General features: G+C 42.9%; 1 protein-coding gene and 1 long non-coding RNA gene across 2 annotated transcripts in view; both read right to left on the bottom strand.

Annotated features, from left to right (window-relative positions):
- The window catches only part of grid1b (glutamate receptor, ionotropic, delta 1b), a 977,470-nt gene that overhangs the window by 681,192 nt on the left and 276,134 nt on the right, over nt 1-20,144 (bottom strand). The window lies entirely within an intron of this gene.
- LOC117530207 lies at nt 13,350-18,548 on the bottom strand. The gene is made up of 3 exons (XR_004566235.1): nt 18,407-18,548; nt 14,420-14,424; nt 13,350-13,361 (listed from the first exon to the last, which is right to left on the bottom strand). It is a non-coding gene; the product is annotated as an uncharacterized LOC117530207 (long non-coding RNA).

The following is a 20,144-nucleotide window of genomic DNA, read 5'->3' on the forward strand; positions in this document are numbered from 1 at the left end:
ACCCCAGGAAGGACAAAGAAGTGCGGTGGAACTCGCACTTCTCGCCCTTCACAAACAGCCGGTTCTCCAACAACCGCTGTAGGACCTGACGTACATGCTGGACATGGGTCTCAGGGTCCGGGGAAAAGATGAGTATATCGTCCAGATATACGAAGACGAACCGATGCAGGAAGTCCCGCAAGACATCATTTACCAAAGCTTGGAACGTCGCGGGGGCGTTAGTGAGGCCGAACGGCATGACCAGGTACTCAAAATGACCTAACGGGGTGTTGAATGCCGTCTTCCATTCGTCTCCCTTCCGGATCCGAACCAGGTGGTGCGCGTTTCTAAGATCCAATTTTGTGACAATTTGGGCTCCATGCAGGGGCGTGAACACTGAATCCAACAGAGGTAACGGGTATCGGTTGCGAGCCGTGATCTCGTTCAGCCCTCTGTAATCAATGCATGGACGGAGTCCGCCGTCTTTCTTGCCCACAAAAAAGAAACCAGCACCCATCGGGGAGGTGGAGTTTCGGATCAGCCCGGCAGCTAAGGAGTCCCGGATGTAGGTCTCCATTGATTCGCGTTCCGGACGTGAGAGGTTGTACAACCTACTGGATGGGTACTCAGCGTCCGGGACCAAATCGATGGCACAATCATACGGTCGGTGCGGGGGAAGAGTGAGTGCCAGATCTTTGCTGAAAACATCAGCAAGATCGTGGTACTTCTTTGGCACCGCCGATAGATTGGGGGGAACTTTGACCTCCTCATTAGCCGTAGTGCCGGGAGGAACCGAGGATCCTAAGCACTCCCGGTGGCAGGTTTCGCTCCACTGCGTCACAACCCCAGACGGCCAATCAATCCGGGGATTGTGCTTCACCATCCATGGAAAGCCCGAAATCACTCGGGAGGTAGAAGGTGTTACATGGAACACTATCTCCTCCCTGTGATTCCCAGACACAACCAAAGTCACTGGTTGTGTCTGATGTGTGATTAATGGAAGCAGGGTGCCATCTAGTGCTCGCACCTGCAATGGTGCCGGCAGAGCCACCAGAGGGAGCCCTACTTCCTTTACCCATCTGCTGTCCAGCAGATTCCCTTCAGACCCCGTGTCTATCAGTGCTGGGGCATGAAGGGTTAAATCCCCACAAAGGATTGTAACTGGGATTCGTGCAGATTTGCGGGGTTTTCCCGCGTGCGTGTTATGACCCACCCTTAGCCCAGTTTCTAAGGACGGGCGTTGTAGTTTGACCGTTTTAGGGCAGTCCTTCTGCATGTGCTCGCAAGAGCCGCAGACAAAACACTCCCCGCGGGCCAGCCTCCTTTGTCTGATTTGTGATTTTAATTTGGCCCTGCTCGTGTCCCTAGCCTCCTCAGCAGGGGGAGCCGTAGCCACACGGAGCTCTCTGGCAGTGAAGCGTGGGGACGACGCCACCTTGTCGGATCCGGAAGGGGGAGGGACGGCTCGTGCCCGGTCACGCCTCCCGGCCTGCTCCCGACGATGCTCGCTTAAACGGTTGTCTAAGCGTATAACCAAATCGATCAGCCCGTCAAATTCCCGCGGTTCCTCCTTAGCCAGTAGGTGCTCCTTAAGGACCGGGGACAGTCCATTTACAAAGGCGGCGCGGAGCGCAACGTTATTCCAGCCGGACCTCGCTGCCGCGATGCGGAAGTCGACTGCATACTCGGCTGCGCTACGGCGCCCCTGTCTCATCGACAGCAGCACGTTCGAAGCGGTCTCGCCTCTGTTGGGATGATCAAACACTTGTTTGAATTCCCGTACGAACCCAGTATAAGACGTTAGGAGCCGTGAATTCTGCTCCCAAAGCGCCGTAGCCCATGCGCGTGCCTCTCCTCGAAGCAGATTAATAACATAAGCTACCCGGCTAGCGTCTGATGCGTACATGACGGGGCGCTGTGAAAAGACGAGCGAACACTGCATGAGGAAGTCCGCGCACGTCTCGACACAGCCCCCGTACGGTTCCGGAGGGCTTATGTATGCTTCAGGGGACGGTGGGGGGGTTCGTTGAACGACCAGTGGAACGTTTGATACAGGCCCAGGACCAGCCAGAGGAGTGGCTGCAGCAGCGCCCTGATCGCGCGCTTCCACCCTGGCGGTGAGAGCCTCCACCCTTCGATTAAGGAGGACACTCTGCTCGGTCACTAATTCCAACCGGGCCTTGAAGGCGGTTAAGATCTGCTGCAGCTCACTCAACCCGCCTCCCGCTGACGCCTGCGGTCCTGGCTCTTCCATTGGCCGTTCAAGCTTGAGTTGACGCCCCTCGGAGTCCATGACGATGGCCGAGAAATCCTGTTGGGAAGGTGTCGTAGCACGGACCCACAACAGGGGGCGCAAATGAACGGACAATGAGTAAGCCAAAAGGTAACAATTTAATGTTGTGATAATACACAACGAAACGTGTCGTAATTTTCACAGTCAATAAACACCAGGTGATGTGTGGGCAGGCTCGAAGATAGAAGACGCCCGACGAGAGAGAAGCCGCGTCCCACACGGCTTCCACCACCAACAGCCTGAAGAACACCGGAGCCGCCAAGTCCCGAGTCCCCAGGTGGCCTCTGTCTTCGACTGTCGACCCTGGTACTGCTGGCAGAAAGCAGAAATATGATGTGTGAGTGTGAGTCCGCACACTCAGTAATTTATAGTCCAGACACCGTTAGGAGGGAGCACCTCCACCTCCAAATCACACACACTCGTGCAGCTCCTGTTTGTCCCTCTTCTGGGTCTTCACAGGAATGCGACTGCACACAGAACAAAGTTAGACAGCGTATTAGTCAGCAGAGAAACTACCTTGGTACTGGTAGTCAATTTCTCGGCGGGGAGGTGGAGTTGCAGTCCGGCTTTTATGGTGGTGATAAACGAGTGACAGCTGGTGCAGAGGATGAGTGACAGCTGTCACTTCTTCTGGGTCTGGCGCCCTCTCGTGCTTGGAGCCTGCACTCCAAGCAGGGCGCCCTCTGGTGGTGTTGGGCCAGCAGTACCTCCTCTTCAGCGGCCCACACAACAGTATCTGTAAAGTGATGTTTATTATAGATGTAACATCTCGTCATAATCATTCAGATGCCTTGCGCATAATGACACGCAGTGACACGCATTAACATGCAGTGATGCGCAGTTGCGCAATGTTCATTGTTCAATCCAATTCTGATTCTGACTAGTTTATGCAAGTAGCACGAAGTTGATGCCTGCCAGAAATTTTGAACATTTCGAAATTTTCTTTGAGCGCTGGCACGCAGCCGTGCACAGTTCATGCACAGTTTATGACAGGTTTACTTATTGGCATGCCAGATTGCATGCTAGTGCAGGGTTCAAATTCATGCAAATGTCAACGTGCCTTAAATCAGTTTTTACTTTCTGTTTTTTATTTATTTTCAGGTACAGTTTCCTGCAGGAACCATTCAGGCTTCACATATAGTGCCATCAAAAACAAAATAATTAACAAAAACAATCATAATGCACAGTGAAATATTAATACATTAGATTACTCGTTACTGAAAAAAGCGGTCAGATGAGAGTAGTGTGTTACCGTCATCCCTGTTAAAATGCGCCCATTATTGACACAAATGATGTACACTCAACAAAAATATAAACGCAACACTTTTGGTTTTGCTCCCATTTTGTATGAGATGAACTCAAAGATCTAAAACTTTTTCCACATACACAATATCACCATTTCCCTCAAATATTGTTCACAAACCAGTCTGCTGTGTGATAAAACTGCACCTTTCAGAGTGGCCTTTTATTGTGGACAGTCTAAGGCACACCTGTGCACTAATCATGGTGTCTAATCAGCATCTTGATATGGCACACCTGTGAGGTGGGATGGATTATCTCAGCAAAGGAGAAGTGCTCACTATCACAGATTTAGACTGGTTTGTGAACAATATTTGAGGGAAATGGTGATATTGTGTATGTGGAAAAAGTTTCAGATCTTTGAGTTCATCTCATACAAAATGGGAGCAAAACCAAAAGTGTTGCGTTTATATTTTTGTTGAGTGTAATTATTTGGGATTTGTCAATTAATATCCAATCAGGTTTTTTTTGTTGTTTTTTATGTGCTACTGCTGACTTGAGCTACTCAGAATCTTTACCACAAATATGAATTTCCCCGTCAGGCAACACTTTGGAAGCCTGAGTGCTGCTTTTCTCAACTCGAAGCCCGTGAGCGTGTTGGTGCACATAAACAATGAACCGTCCACTCAGTTCCATTTGCATTTCAATCTCTTCCTTTGCCATCACCATCCTCACCCCGTCCTCACCCCCTTATTCTCCGCCTCCCTCCCACGTCTCATTTGTCTGTTGATGAGGACAAAGAAACTTTGATATCAGAGCACTGGAGACCTCTCAGCTCTGGAAGATGTTGAGTGGTATGAATATAAAAAACAAATGGAGATGGGGGAGGTGAGAACCTGACACAAAAAAAAAATAGCAGCAAAAACAAATATAATTTAAAAGGTCGTTTGTAGTTCTCTGACTAAATTGTTGCACGCTACCAGTTCATAAGGTCACTGTTCTTGACAACCAACACATTTTAACTTTATAATGAAAATTATTGAAATGAGCCGTTTCATTTTTTTCTGTTTAGAAACAGAAAAGCCACCAAAAAAGAATAGCTTTTTTTAAGAAAACAAAAATTGTAGAAGTAGAAATGGAATTTCTGTTTTTTTTTTTTTTCATAGTTTTTGTTAAGGATTTTATATATATATATATGTTATCACTGTTAAACATTTGTACCTTTTGTCTTCTTTCTGATGAGAACGGTGTTGTGCTGTTTGCACCTAACCCCGAGAATGTATGTGTTATTCAACCTTGTTTTAGCATGCTGGGGTCAATCTGAACTGGGAATGAGAAGCTGGATGTACTTATTATTATTATTATACAACTTGTTTTCGTAGCCGCTAACGACTGGGAGTAAAAGAACTGAAGGTTGAATTTTGACTGATTGTGATGTGATGCTTAGTGTTCCAGGCAGATGCAGAACAGCTGATAACTGCGAACGAGATGTGCTGACCTTCGACGATAAGAGTAAAAGAAAGAAACTGTTTTATGCTTACAGCTGTACTTATTGACGTGTGTGTTTATGTTACGGGAAGAAACTTGTCTTGCGTCATTCCCCCCACCCTTAGGACAAGTTTTTGTTTATGTGATGAGGGATTCACTAATAAAAAGAGCGAAGCGCAGGCCAGACTTTAGTGTAGCTTTGGTGTATAGCCTGACTGCACTCCGCGCGTAAAATTTGACTTTCTGTCTCACTGGTGGTTCTTGACTGTTTGTCTTATCAAAGGTTTTAAGAATGTTTGGAGGAGAAAATACCCAACAGTTTTTGACACAGTGTTAAACCTGATGATACCACAGTGGAAGTAGTACACTGACTTAGTGTCCTCAACCAACCCTTTTTAACATATCTGTTAGCAGTTTGACAAAAACAATTAAACTTATTTCAATAATTTATTTCTCCATTTCACTGTCATTAATGAAAGTACAAGGGCATTAGGATTGGGTCTAAGGTTTCGTACCCAAACTTTACTCTAAAGACTAAAAGTGGGGTGTGCTATGGGGACACATTAATCAAGTTAGACTTATCTAACTAGTCCAAAAGTTTAAAATTTAGAATTAGAATTTATATATATGTTATTTATTTATTGCTACAGTGAGGAACCACATATTTCCTGTTTAGGGGGAATCACTACAGGCAGATTCATGGCTGTACGATGGGGTCTCCGGTATCCCCCATTGTGGCCAATCTGTACATGGAGCGAGTGGAGAAGACAGCCTTGGCGTCTTTCACGGGCATCTCTCCCAGTCACTGGTTCAGATATGTCAATGACACATGGGTTAAAATCAAGCAACAGGAGGTTGAGGACTTTACAGAACACATCAACTCGGTGGACTCCAATATCAAATTCACACGTGAGGATGCCAGAAACAAACATTTAGCCTTCTTGGACTGTGATGTTACGATTGGAGAGAACAGGCAGCTCCAGACAGGGGTTTACAGAAAACCCACTCACACTGATCAATATCTGCTCTTTGGCACAAACCACCCTCTTGAACACAAGCTCGGGGTGATCAGGACTCTTCAACACAGAGCCCTACAGATGCCCACAACTACAGAGGGAAGGGCTAAAGAACAACAACTTGTACGGAAAGCCCTCACAATATGTGGGTACCCACGATGGTCCCTGGATAAAGTGCAGAAGTCCCAAAGAACAAAGAGACCAGACAGACAGGAGACGGAAACAAGAAGAAGAGTGGCTCTCCCTTATTTAGCAGGAGTAGGGAAAAACTACAGAGGATCTTCACACAGCACAAAATCCCAGTTTACTTTAAACCTGTTAACACCTTGAGACAGAAATTAGTTCACCCTAAGGACAGGATCCCTAGTTACAAACAGAGCAATGTAGTGTATTCTATCAGATGTCAGGAAAACTGTAACGAACACTACATAGGTGAGAGTAAGCAGCCGTTACACACAAGACTATACCAGCACCGCAGAGAGGGTGCCAGTGGACCTCAGTCTGCAGTTCTTCTCCACCTTAAAGACACTAACCACATGTTTGAGGACAAGGAAGTTAAAATCTTAGCCTGAGAGAAGAAATGGTTTGAAAGAGGAGTGAGGGAGGCATTCTATGTGAAACAGTTGAAACCCAGCCTTAACCAGGGAGGGGGTCTCAGACATACTTTGTCCCCTGTTTACAATGGGGTACTCAGGTCAAAGCAGTTTCATTCTTTTGTCATGGTAATGAGTCATTCACATCATCAGGAGACTCGTCAGGAGAGCCATCAGTCCCATCATTAGGAGGAAGAGCTACCCTGTCATTAGGAGGGTGCTAAGTAGAGCACAATAGGTGCTAATTAAAGCTATTGTTTAGTCACTAGCCAATAGCAGTCTGCCTCTCGGTAGGAGGGGCTGGTTAGGTTTAAAACTCCAGCTTTTGTGGCTTCTGTTTGTTCTTCTCTACAAGAGTCAAGACAGAAGTCAGACTACCAGAGCAAGAATTTTAGCTGAGGAAGCTTCTGCGATTTGAAGCGAAATGTCCTCGCATCAAGCAACCCAGTCCAGTTGAAGATTCAAGCTTCTCTACTATACAATGAGGAACTATTCATGTGCAGTTACTGATGTGAATATAAGAAACACTGACCAAATCTGAAGACATTTCTCTTAAAAGTGAGGAAGTTATTGCTTATTGCTAAGTTATTATCCACAGTCTCTTCAAGAGTTAGAGATCACAGGTGACTGGGCTTCCAACCTCATCTTTGACAACACACCTGACGCTAATGAGCATATCATCATCTTTGCCTGTCTTGGTCATCTGGAACACCTCGCAGGCTGTGATGACTGGTGTGTGGAGGGCACCTCCTCAGTCGCTCCAAGACTTTTCACCCAACTGTATGTCATCCAGGGTCCTGTCAACTGAGGCTACTTGACTCAAACCGGCTACAAGCAGCTCTTTCGTGACTTGGAAGCGCATGGCTGTGACAGTTGCACCATCATCGATGACTTTGAGAGGCCTGTATGCATGCATTAGACTATGATACGCATGTACTCCATACACTGATACACTGTGATAATATTTTGTATGCATTACACTTTGATACACTGTGAGAATAAAGTGTGATATTCAACATGTGATCTTATTTCTGAAGAAAGAAAAAAATCCATAAATTAAAAAAATATATATTTAAATATTTCTGTTAAAATATATAAAAAAAAAAAAATAAACCCTAGAAAATCATAAATGCAGAATTTGTAGTTCATGTCCTCAAAGTACTATGTTCTGTAATCAGTGTCCGAATCAACCCAGGTTGGAGACGGTGTGACAGTTTATCATCCCCCCTGGATATCTTCCCCCCGGGGGGGAAGATATCCTAGGACAACTTGCCCCCCAGGGGGTGAGGTATCCTAGTGAAAACCCTGACTTTGTTAACCTTGAAATTAGGGAAACTGAGTTTTCTCTTTCAGAAAAGGAAATTAATCAAACCCAAGAAAGAGGGGTAACTCAAGCCCGTTTCAGAAAGGGAGGTAAATTAAGTTCAAGCTCCATTACTATAGCAACTTCCTCTTTGAACCTGAGCAGGGTTTCTCTCAGTATCCTCCCTCTTGTACAGCGGTTTCACTTCATTTATTCATCTGCATCATGCTGTGAAGAAGAACAATATGTTTTTTGTATACATCAACCTACTTTTGGCAAAATCTTTGGAGTACTGAGTAGTTCTCTGACTGCTGCAAGCAGTTCCATTGAGCCATGAGGGTCCAAATGAGGTACAGCCATGAGTCTTACATCAAAGTCTTGCCAGTGTTCTTATATTTCCTTTCAGCTGCCTCTATGTCCTTCCGTCCAGCAGCAGGGTGGCACTTAAATAAAAAAAATTGAGTTCATTCTACCTGTTTTCACCTGTACTATATTTGTGATTAAATAATTGTAAATGGACTGAATTTAATAAATAATAATAAATATAATTGTAAAACATATATAAATAGAAATATTAAATAAACTGATCGTACATGTCAGGATTTGCCTCTGCTCAGGCCGTGTTCATTATTTTCTCTCAGTCTTTTATTGATATCTTTTATTTGCTTTTTTTGATCATCACTCACTATAGCCACATGTGAGTGCCATTCTTGTTTAGTTTAGTCTTTGATCCACTGTCTTTGATTTTTGTGTCTCAGTATATTTGTCAGGTTTACCACGTTAATCTTCAGTTGTATTATTCGTGTCAGTTCCGTTCTAGTTGCAGCTTCTGATTTTCTTGTTGCTTTTGCTTCAGTCATTTCGGGAATAACCCCGTTGTGTCTGATGAAATGCAAACATTCATGCTGGTTATACGGTCACAAATTGAGCTTTAAAATGGCTATTTGTGGCCGCGTAACTGCATGAACGTCTGCAAATCATCAGACACAAGGGGGTTATTCCCATTCTAATTCAATTCCATCATTTGCATGGTTTATTTTTCTGTAGGTAATTCGGTTGACGAGGCTTACCGTCGAGCCGTGGCAGCATTTACTTTGAATGCAGCCTTCGGTTTTTAGATCTTCTCTGTCTTTAGTATTGTTAGTTTTTGTTTCTTAGTCATATCCATATGCTGTCTCTGCATTCCCTTGTCTGTCCCTTCTCATGTTTTCACGCCCAGTTTCATTTGTATCACCGTCACATCCTCTGATCACTTCACTCTCTTGCCCTTCACCAGTTTATCCTCATCTCTGTTGGCCACGCCCTGTTTTGTTTGTCACAGCACTCTCTTGTCTCACAGTTATCTGTTTCATCTGTTCATACCTGCTTCACATCACGTCCTATTTATCCACTATGTATTTAAGCCCCGTGTGTTCTGTTGTCTGTGCTCGTTTGTTGATATTGTTATCTTCAGCCTTGCTCTTCTTGTCACAGTTTCTTGTTTCCACGTTTTGCTCGACCTCGCTTGTTTTCTGGATCTGGATTTTTGTCTTCGTCCTTGTTACACTGTTTTGCCGTGCTCTTGAACCCTGCCTGTTTTTGACGATGTCTGTGCTTATTACCTGCCTGTACCTCCGCTACGCTGACCGCCATTCTGTGTACCAAACCACCTACCTGAATTATCGATAAAGCCTTTTCATTCAACCATGTGCCTGTGAGCCTGCATTATGCTCCCTACCATCTTCTGTGCCCACGTTCCCTGAAAATCATGACAGTACATCAACCCGAGCAGGTATTTTTTTTTCCTATACAGTTTCTTGCTCTTTTGCAGCTGCAGCTATGTTGAGCTGAAAGGTTTTTTGTTGTTGTTTGTTTTTTAAAATGTTAATGGTTGCCATGGTGAATTCACACTGTCTTTTTATAGTCGATGTGACTCAGAGTGAACCGACTCTAAACTGATTAAACTAACTCAAATCAGCTGTTGTGGATGAGTTTCCCATCTCAGGGTAAATCAACTCAGATTTCAGAGATGGACCTCCTTTCTGAAACAGGCCCCTGGTCTAAGGCCTAAAGCCAGGTCTAAGATGACAGCAGTTGCTGTGTTTCAAGACTTAAGGTGCACTGACACGAGCATGGAGAGTAAACTTGTCTTTAACGGATGCAGACAGGATGCCAGAGGGGCGCCGGTGCGCGCTATTTCACAGAGAATATTGAAATGTTCAAAAAAAGCTTTTGCGCACAAATGTTGTGCTATGTGGCACAATCTAATCTCCAACACGGCGTGCAGCTCGTCAAGTGGAGAAAACAAGAAGTGAACAGAGTGAGTGGTGACGTCAGCGGATCACATCAGAGCGCAGCTCGTCTGAACGATTATAACAAGAAGTTAAATCTGTTAGAAACATAAAAATAAATACAGCTGCACACAAGAAGGAAAAAACACGCAACTGTTTTATCAAGCCATGACAATGTAAACAAGTCAAATAATTACCTTTTTAGACGGCTCAAAATGCTTTCTGCAGCTTGTTAGGCGCACGTGCGAACGGCTCCGACTGCAGCCTCCTCTGTTGATTCACGATGTGATTAGAGCCATTTTCAATGGCCAATTTAATCGCACATCCTGCATCGTGTCGTATACATGGAGTAACAAGCTACGCTTAACCTCTCACAACCACCTCCCGATCGACAATCGTATGGTCAGATGAAAATCCAACTTGTTTGATATTGTGGTCGGCCATCGTGAGGGTATCACGCTGATGAAGCAGCGCTACAAGTGTGAAGCGTCCAACCTCTCGCACTGTGCATGTGCAAACACCGATGGGGAATTGGAGAGAATATAAACAGTGATCATCTCTTTAGGACAGTAGCTTCCGTTTCTTTTCCCCCCCTTTCTTCAACTCATGTAAAGTCTTATTTTATTTATTTATTTTTTTTACTTTGATGTCTCCCATTGAGAGTTTTTGTAAAAAGAAGAAATGTAAATAAAGTTTGAAAAAAAGCTTCTGTTTATGCTTTGCTTCTGGAAAATGAGTCCGACGTGTGGTTTTTGAACGTACAATGTGAGCAGTCAATCAATCAATCAATTTTTTATATAGCGCCAAATCACAACAAACAGTTGCCCCAAGGCGCTTTATATTGTAAGGCAAGGCCATACAATAATTATGTAAAACCCCAACGGTCAAAACGACCCCCTGTGAGCAAGCACTTGGCTACAGTGGGAAGGAAAAACTCCCTTCTAACAGGAAGAAACCTCCAGCAGAACCAGGCTCAGGGAGGGGCAGTCTTCTGCTGGGACTGGTTGGGGCTGAGGGAGAGAACCAGGAAAAAGACATGCTGTGGAGGGGAGCAGAGATCGATCACTAATGATTAAATGCAGAGTGGTGCATACAGAGCAAAAAGAGAAAGAAACAGTGCATCATGGGAACCCCCCAGCAGTCTACGTCTATAGCAGCATAACTAAGGGATGGTTCAGGGTCACCTGATCCAGCCCTAACTATAAGCTTTAGCAAAAAGGAAAGTTTTAAGCCTAATCTTAAAAGTAGAGAGGGTGTCTGTCTCCCTGATCTGAATTGGGAGCTGGTTCCACAGGAGAGGAGCCTGAAAGCTGAAGGCTCTGCCTCCCATTCTACTCTTACAAACCCTAGGAACTACAAGTAAGCCTGCAGTCTGAGAGCGAAGCGCTCTATTGGGGTGATATGGTACTACGAGGTCCCTAAGATAAGATGGGACCTGATTATTCAAAACCTTATAAGTAAGAAGAAGAATTTTAAATTCTATTCTAGAATTAACAGGAAACCAATGAAGAGAGGCCAATATGGGTGAGATATGCTCTCTCCTTCTAGTCTCCGTCAGTACTCTAGCTGCAGCATTTTGAATTAACTGAAGGCTTTTTAGGGAACTTTTAGGACAACCTGATAATAATGAATTACAATAGTCCAGCCTAGAGGAAATAAATGCATGAATTAGTTTTTCAGCATCACTCTGAGACAAGACCTTTCTGATTTTAGAGATATTGCGTAAATGCAAAAAAGCAGTCCTACATATTTGTTTAATATGCGCTTTGAATGACATATCCTGATAAAAAATGACTCCAAGATTTCTCACAGTATTACTAGAGGTCAGGGTAATGCCATCCAGAGTAAGGATCTGGTTAGACACCATGTTTCTAAGATTTGTGGGGCCAAGTACAATAACTTCAGTTTTATCTGAGTTTAAAAGCAGGAAATTAGAGGTCATCCATGTCTTTATGTCTGTAAGACAATCCTGCAGTTTAGCTAATTGGTGTGTGTCCTCTGGCTTCATGGATAGATAAAGCTGGGTATCATCTGCGTAACAATGAAAATTTAAGCAATACCGTCTAATAATACTGCCTATGGGAAGCATGTATAAAGTGAATAAAATTGGTCCTAGCACAGAACCTTGTGGAACTCCATAATTAACTTTAGTCTGTGAAGAAGATTCCCCATTTACATGAACAAATTGTAATCTATTAGACAAATATGATTCAAACCACCGCAGCGCAGTGCCTTTAATACCTATGGCATGCTCTAATCTCTGTAATAAAATTTTATGGTCAACAGTATCAAAAGCAGCACTGAGGTCTAACAGAACAAGCACAGAGATGAGTCCACTGTCCGAGGCCATAAGAAGATCATTTGTAACCTTCACTAATGCTGTTTCTGTACTATGATGAATTCTAAAACCTGACTGAAACTCTTCAAATAGACCATACCTCTGCAGATGATCAGTTAGCTGTTTTACAACTACCCTTTCAAGAATTTTTGAGAGAAAAGGAAGGTTGGAGATTGGCCTATAATTAGCTAAGATAGCTGGGTCAAGTGATGGCTTTTTAAGTAATGGTTTAATTACTGCCACCTTAAAAGCCTGTGGTACATAGCCAACTAACAAAGATAGATTGATCATATTTAAGATCGAAGCATTAAATAATGGTAGGGCTTCCTTGAGCAGCCTGGTAGGAATGGGGTCTAATAAACATGTTGATGGTTTGGATGAAGTAACTAATGAAAATAACTCAGACAGAACAATCGGAGAGAAAGAGTCTAACCAAATACAGGCATCACTGAAAGCAGCCAAAGATAACGATACATCTTTGGGATGGTTATGAGTAATTTTTTCTCTAATAGTTAAAATTTTGTTAGCAAAGAAAGTCATGAAGTCATTACTAGTTAAAGTTAATGGAATACTCAGCTCAATAGAGCTCTGACTCTTTGTCAGCCTGGCTACAGTGCTGAAAAGAAACCTGGGGTTGTTCTTATTTTCTTCAATTAGTGATGAGTAGAAAGATGTCCTAGCTTTACGGAGGGCTTTTTTATAGAGCAACAGACTCTTTTTCCAGGCTAAGTGAAGATCTTCTAAATTAGTGAGACGCCATTTCCTCTCCAACTTACGGGTTATCTGCTTTAAGCTACGAGTTTGTGAGTTATACCACGGAGTCAGGCACTTCTGATTTAAAGCTCTCTTTTTTAGAGGAGCTACAGCATCCAAAGTTGTCTTCAATGAGGATGTAAAACTATTGACGAGATACTCTATCTCACTTACAGAGTTTAGGTAGCTACTCTGCACTGTGTTGGTATATGGCATTAGAGAACATAAAGAAGGAATCATATCCTTAAACCTAGTTACAGCGCTTTCTGAAAGACTTCTAGTGTAATGAAACTTATTCCCCACTGCTGGGTAGTCCATCTGAGTAAATGTAAATGTTATTAAGAAATGATCAGACAGAAGGGAGTTTTCAGGGAATACTGTTAAGTCTTCTATTTCCATACCATAAGTCAGAACAAGATCTAAGATATGATTAAAGTGGTGGGTGGACTCATTTACTTTTTGAGCAAAGCCAATAGAGTCTAATAATAGATTAAATGCAGTGTTGAGGCTGTCATTCTCAGCATCTGTGTGGATGTTAAAATCGCCCACTATAATTATCTTATCTGAGCTAAGCACTAAGTCAGACAAAAGGTCTGAAAATTCACAGAGAAACTCACAGTAACGACCAGGTGGACGATAGATAATAACAAATAAAACTGGTTTTTGGGACTTCCAATTTGGATGGACAAGACTAAGAGTCAAGCTTTCAAATGAATTAAAGCTCTGTCTGGGTTTTTGATTAATTAATAAGCTGGAATGGAAGATTGCTGCTAATCCTCCGCCCCGGCCCGTGCTACGAGCATTCTGACAGTTAGTGTGACTCGGGGGTGTTGACTCATTTAAACTAACATATTCATCCTGCTGTAACCAGGTTTCTGTAAGGCAGAATAAATCAATATGTTGATCAATTATTATATCATTTACCAACAGGGACTTAGAAGAGAGAGACCTAATGTTTAATAGACCACATTTAACTGTTTTAGTCTGTGGTGCAGTTGAAGGTGCTATATTATTTTTTCTTTTTGAATTTTTATGCTTAAATAGATTTTTGCTGGTTATTGGTAGTCTGGGAGCAGGCACCGTCTCTACGGGATGGGGTAATGAGGGGATGGCAGGGGGAGAGAAGCTGCAGAGAGGTGTGTAAGACTACAACTCTGCTTCCTGGTCCCAACCCTGGATAGTCACGGTTTGGAGGATTTAAGAAAATTGGCCAGATTTCTAGAAATGAGAGCTGCTCCATCCAAAGTGGGATGGATGCCGTCTCTCCTAACAAGACCAGGTTTTCCCCAGAAGCTTTGCCAATTATCTATGAAGCCCACCTCATTTTTTGGACACCACTCAGACAGCCAGCAATTCAAGGAGAACATGCGGCTAAACATGTCACTCCCGGTCTGATTGGGGAGGGGCCCAGAGAAAACTACAGAGTCCGACATTGTTTTTGCAAAGTTACACACCGATTTAATGTTAATTTTAGTGACCTCCGATTGGCGTAACCGGGTGTCATTACTGCCGACAATCTTACCAAATTTACGCTTAGCCTTAGCCAGCAGTTTCAAATTTCCTTCAATGTCGCCTGCTCTGGCCCCCGGAAGACAATTGACTATGGTTGCTGGTGTCGCTAACTTCACATTTCGCAAAACAGAGTCGCCAATAACCAGAGTTTGATTCTCGGCGGGTGTGTCGTCGAGTGGGGAAAAACGGTTAGAGATGTGAACGGGTTGGCGGTGTACACGGGGCTTCTGTTTAGGGCTACGCTTCCTCCTCACAGTCACCCAGTCAGCCTGCTTTCCCGGCTGCTCGGGATCTGCCAGGGGGTAACTAACGGCGGCTAAGCTACCTTGGTCCGCACCGACTACAGGGGCCTGGCTAGCTGTAGAATTTTCCACGGTGCGGAGCCGAGTCTCCAATTCGCCCAGCCTGGCCTCCAAAGCTACGAATAAGCTACACTTATTACAAGTACCGTTACTGCTAAAGGAGGCCGAGGAATAACTAAACATTTCACACCCAGAGCAGAAAAGTGCGGGAGAGACAGGAGAAGCCGCCATGCTAAATCGGCTAAGAGCTAGCAGCTACGCTAAGCTAGCGGATTCCTAAAAACACGCAAAGTGAATAATGTGTAAATAATTTAGAGGTGATTCAGCAGAAGGAGTGCTTTAGTTAAGGCACGTAAAGATTACACTGGGAAACAAATCGTAATCTAGATAACTAGATCAATCTAACTGCGCAGATTAAACAGCTAACAGATACAGAAAAACACCCCTGTGCTCCGGAACAGGAAGTGATACAATACCGCAGTGAGAGCCGACCACCAGTAGAGGCAAGCAAGGAGTCTTGGTGAATCGCATCAGAGCATCGGGCCGTATAACGTGAGAACATAAATCGTGCGCTCTGAACTTTTACACCGTGTGGTTTTGTCATACAGTTTGAGTTGGAGCCGAGTACAACGACTGAAAATATTGTAAAGTGTCTGCCCAGCTTAAGTCTCCCAATGGTCTTTTGATGATTTATTGAAGCTTGAAGTCCCCCACTGGTCCCACACAGTACAAAAGTAGTCTGCAGGAGGGTGAAAAGGCAACCCTGCCCCCCCACTCCCACCCTGTTAGCACATTTAAGCCCAGAGAGCATAATCTGACCCAGGGGTGTAGTTACAAGCACCGAGCTCAGAGAGGCATCCCGACAGTTAGAAAACATGAGCTCGGGGAAAGCATTTAGGAACAAAAAATATAACTGCTCATAACTACTGTCTGGAACGTAAGTCTTGGCCAAGCATGCAAGGTTGTTCCACGCAGTCAAAGCACTGTTTAGCTGTCAGTTTTATATGAGGGCATGAAAATGAAGCATTATGAAACATAGGGATTTGTGAGATATTCGAAGCATCTGTAAGATTTCCTCTACAAGGTGATCAGGGTTCCCCAGTCACTCAACTCCATGATATTTTTTGCCCATTTTGTTTGAAAAATATATTTGAATCATATCAACCCAGGAACTGTATTAAAGGACATCTGATGGAATACACTAGTTGAAAATTGCAGTAAGACACAGTAGTATGAAGTCTGCTCGAAATGAAAACATGTTTGACAGCTGAATGATTCCAGTTTCTATCCTCAACATTGCTACACAATTTCCCAATGGGAAAAATTGGGAAATCACGATTAAACCTTTGGTTTTTGGTTCTACAACTAACTCAAGTGTTACTCTCAGCATTCACTAAGTACCACAAATTAGAATCCACTAGTATTTAGTTTTAACATACTAAACATTTAAGAATGTAGAATCAACTACAAGCCAGTGTTTTATTTTGTTTTTTCATGTTGTTTAATTTTGACAACATTTCAAGTTGCATTTCCTAAGGGCCCATTCACACATAGTGCACACCACTAGCCACCACGTGCAGCATCTTTCAGAAACAGTGTGCGTCAAAGACTGGGCCTTTTCAATCATCTCTGCATCCCCCAACCCATCCAGGTATCAATCAACAGACAATTGTCCTCACCACGGAAAGATTGCCACGATGAATCAGGAATCTTAAAATAGCTCATTTTTTTTAGTCTGTTGCTAAATTTTTGCCACTAGTCTCAAGAGTCTCAGACTATGACTTTGACTATGCCCAAAATCGTTTATTACCACCACAAAACAACTGAGCCCAAGTTGAGGGAAGGATCCTATCAGTAAAACGAGCTGTTGAGGCACTCGGCAGAGAGGAAAACTTGCTCCATCTTTTCCCTTTGTGGCACACCTTTGACCACCCTTTCTGTAATGTGAAGCAGAACTTCCCCTGGACAGGACACCAGTCCCTCACAGGTTACTTTCCCCAACAAGGCCAGTCCACATGGGTGGATCTGGACCATCCGGATGAAAAGTCTCCTCCAAGGACTAACAGGCAAGAAGAATCTTTTCAAAGCCTCCTTCATCCTGAAAAACTGAAATTCTGCTTAATAGTTAAGTCATCTGTCATGACACTGAGACTGAAGACGTTCTCTCGGTGCGTTTTAAAGTTGAGCAGCTATATTAAAACAAAACAAACAAAAAACAACACTGCAACGATGTTTGAATGATTGATTCTTTCATGTCAGCAGGAGACATCCTGACCGGCGGCATCATGACAGCGTTTCATCTTCACATCAAAATCACCACTTTTAGTTCCTCTTCTTGCTCCTTCATGGCTTCTACATGACAAAATATACGCATTTCAAAAACATCCCAGTCTCTGCTTTTAGTTTATTTTCAGACTTCTTACATCTGACAGCAGAAATATACCTGCGTCTCATGTGGAGATCTTCTGACACCTTTTGCCCTTCCTGCTCACGTAAGTGTGCTATTCTTAAAATAAGAGAAGGAACAAAGATGCCAGCCTGTTCTCTGCTGGTTTAAATGATTACAGAAACCCAACCAAACTCCGTCCTGCTGTTACATGCCTGAGTGGTGGTGTGAAAGGCCTCCCCTTCATTATTTATCTGGCCTTTTATCCTTTTGTTGGATTATTTATGAGTTTCAAACAGCTTGCAGACAAACAGGCAGGTGGACGGAGAGACGAGAGGTCAGAGGAGGACGAACACCTCTGAAAGAGCATCTAAAAGTTTATTCTGCAGCAAATGGACTTCTTTGTGGTCTTCAAGAACTTTCACCGCTCTTAGAGAAGAAGCTGAAGAAGTTACCAAACAAAGTGTGAATATAACTGACAGTGAAGGTAATCACACCCCTAGAAAAGTCTAAAAATCTAAAGCCTTTTGTTCTGTATTCTAAGGCAATCTGGGAAGCTAAATGCTGCCTCTCAAGTCAACATTTTTAATACACAATTTTTTTTTTTAGACTTAAACTATACAAGAACTTTCCAACAATAGAATGGTGGTCCAACATCCCACCTTTGGTCAACAGCACCCCCATAGCCACGACTGTTGACCGGAAATAAGTGCAGAAACCTTTTTCCTTGATTTTGGCAAACCCTATGCATGTACCCGCTAAAATGCAGTGAGTGAATGAACAGACACACACACACAAACAGACATGAACAGACACGTACACAAGTCAAACACGTCCAACCTGTTAACATGACAACTCATAAACAACAGCAATCAGTCTGTTGCTAAATTGGTGCCAATCCTTGGTGGCATCCACCAAGGATTGACAAGGGCACGAAATGAAAGATATGTGAGTCACATTGTGACCCAGACTTGACCTGGATCCAGATTCCACAACACAATGCAATAATTGCATACTGATCCAGAATGGTCTGACTGATCAAGATGTTGCAATCTGATATTTAATTCACAAGCTGAAACAAAATAGTGTCTTCTTCATCTTGATTTTACACTGTGATGTTGTATCTGTGAAATAGTTTTGATGTAATCCTTAAAGTCTACAAAGTGAAATCTTGATCCAGAAACCAGATCCAGATCACTTCCAAAATTTAATGGAGTCTTACATGGCCTAACACCAATGTGTAGTGAAAATTTGGTGAAAATCTGTTAAGTAGTTTGATGTAATCCTTAAAATCCGACAAAGTGAACTGTACAAATTGATCCTGATCCAGAATCTGGATCACCTCAAAAATTCAGTGGAGTCTTCCATGCCCTACTACCTATCTGTGGTGCAAATTTGGTGAGAATCCGTGAAGTACTTTTGACGCAATCCTTAAAAGCCTATATCAAGTGAAACCTTGATCCAGAATCTGGATCCGGATCCAGATCACCTCAGAAATTTAACGGAGTGTTCCATGCTCTGATATCTATCTGTGGTGCAAATTTGGTGAGAATCTGTCAAGTATTTTTATTTATTTATTTTTACATAATCCTTCAAAGCATCTAAAGTCAAATCTTGATCCAGAATCTGGATCCAGATCACCTACAAAATTTAATGGAGTCGTCCATGGCCTAATATCTATCTGTGGTAAAAATGTCTTCGTAATCCGTGCAGTAGTTTTAACATGATTTTATTACGGCGTTGGTGGACGTAATAAACGCGATCATCAATTTGCTGTCAAGTTGTATCAATATGATGGTGAAAAAGCACCATTATGTCACCTGAGTCTAAAATAATATATCTAAATAACAATAATAATGTAAAAATGTATAACAATTAGAACTCAGATGTTTATCTGAATAAAAACAAACAAGTTCTCTATTCGTCTCGTTGTTGTGATCCTTATTTCATTCTTATTCTTTTCATCCACAGAAGTGTGGATCCAGTTCAGCATGAAAGCAAAGACCAAAAGTCCCCTATTTGTCAGACAAATATCCATCTGGCGTTGCTACAAATGAAGCAAAAACGCTGTGATTGGTGTTATTTGGATGCACGTCAGTAGCGCAGTGGAACGTCATCTCAGGTGCGACGCCCCACAAAAGCTCAATTACATTAGTGTGGGTTTCTGCTTTGGATTTGTTTAATTTCACCCACAAGTCATATTTTCAGCAGCACCGAAATGAATTTTGGATGAGAAAATGTCAAAGCAGGACATGATCATGTTTGTTTTGCTTTTAGAAATAAAATTATGAATGATTTTTGAAATGGAATCTTATCAAATCCTACTCTCTCAGAGAACATCCGGTCGTGAAGTTCCTCTCCCCTACATTTGTCAATTTGTCTAATTAAATCATTTTTATGTTACATTTTATTTGTTTTCTGATGATTTAATGATGTAAAGTCCCTGAAATGACAAAACAATTAGAAATATTTCACATGTATATGTCCAAGGCTTTATTAGCGATCAGGAGGGTTAAATAGCACAGAGATCATTATCGGTTTTAATAAATGAGAGGCTGATGTGAGAATAAATTATCGAGGTGAATTAAAAGCAGAAAAAAGAACACATTAACGGAGTAAAAGCGGAAGAAGCCATCTGTCCGTTCAACTGTCCTCAGATCTGTCTCAATACA

This window comes from Thalassophryne amazonica, chromosome 18 (genome assembly GCF_902500255.1).
Source record: "Thalassophryne amazonica chromosome 18, fThaAma1.1, whole genome shotgun sequence".
Classification (NCBI taxonomy): Eukaryota; Metazoa; Chordata; class Actinopteri; order Batrachoidiformes; family Batrachoididae; genus Thalassophryne; species Thalassophryne amazonica.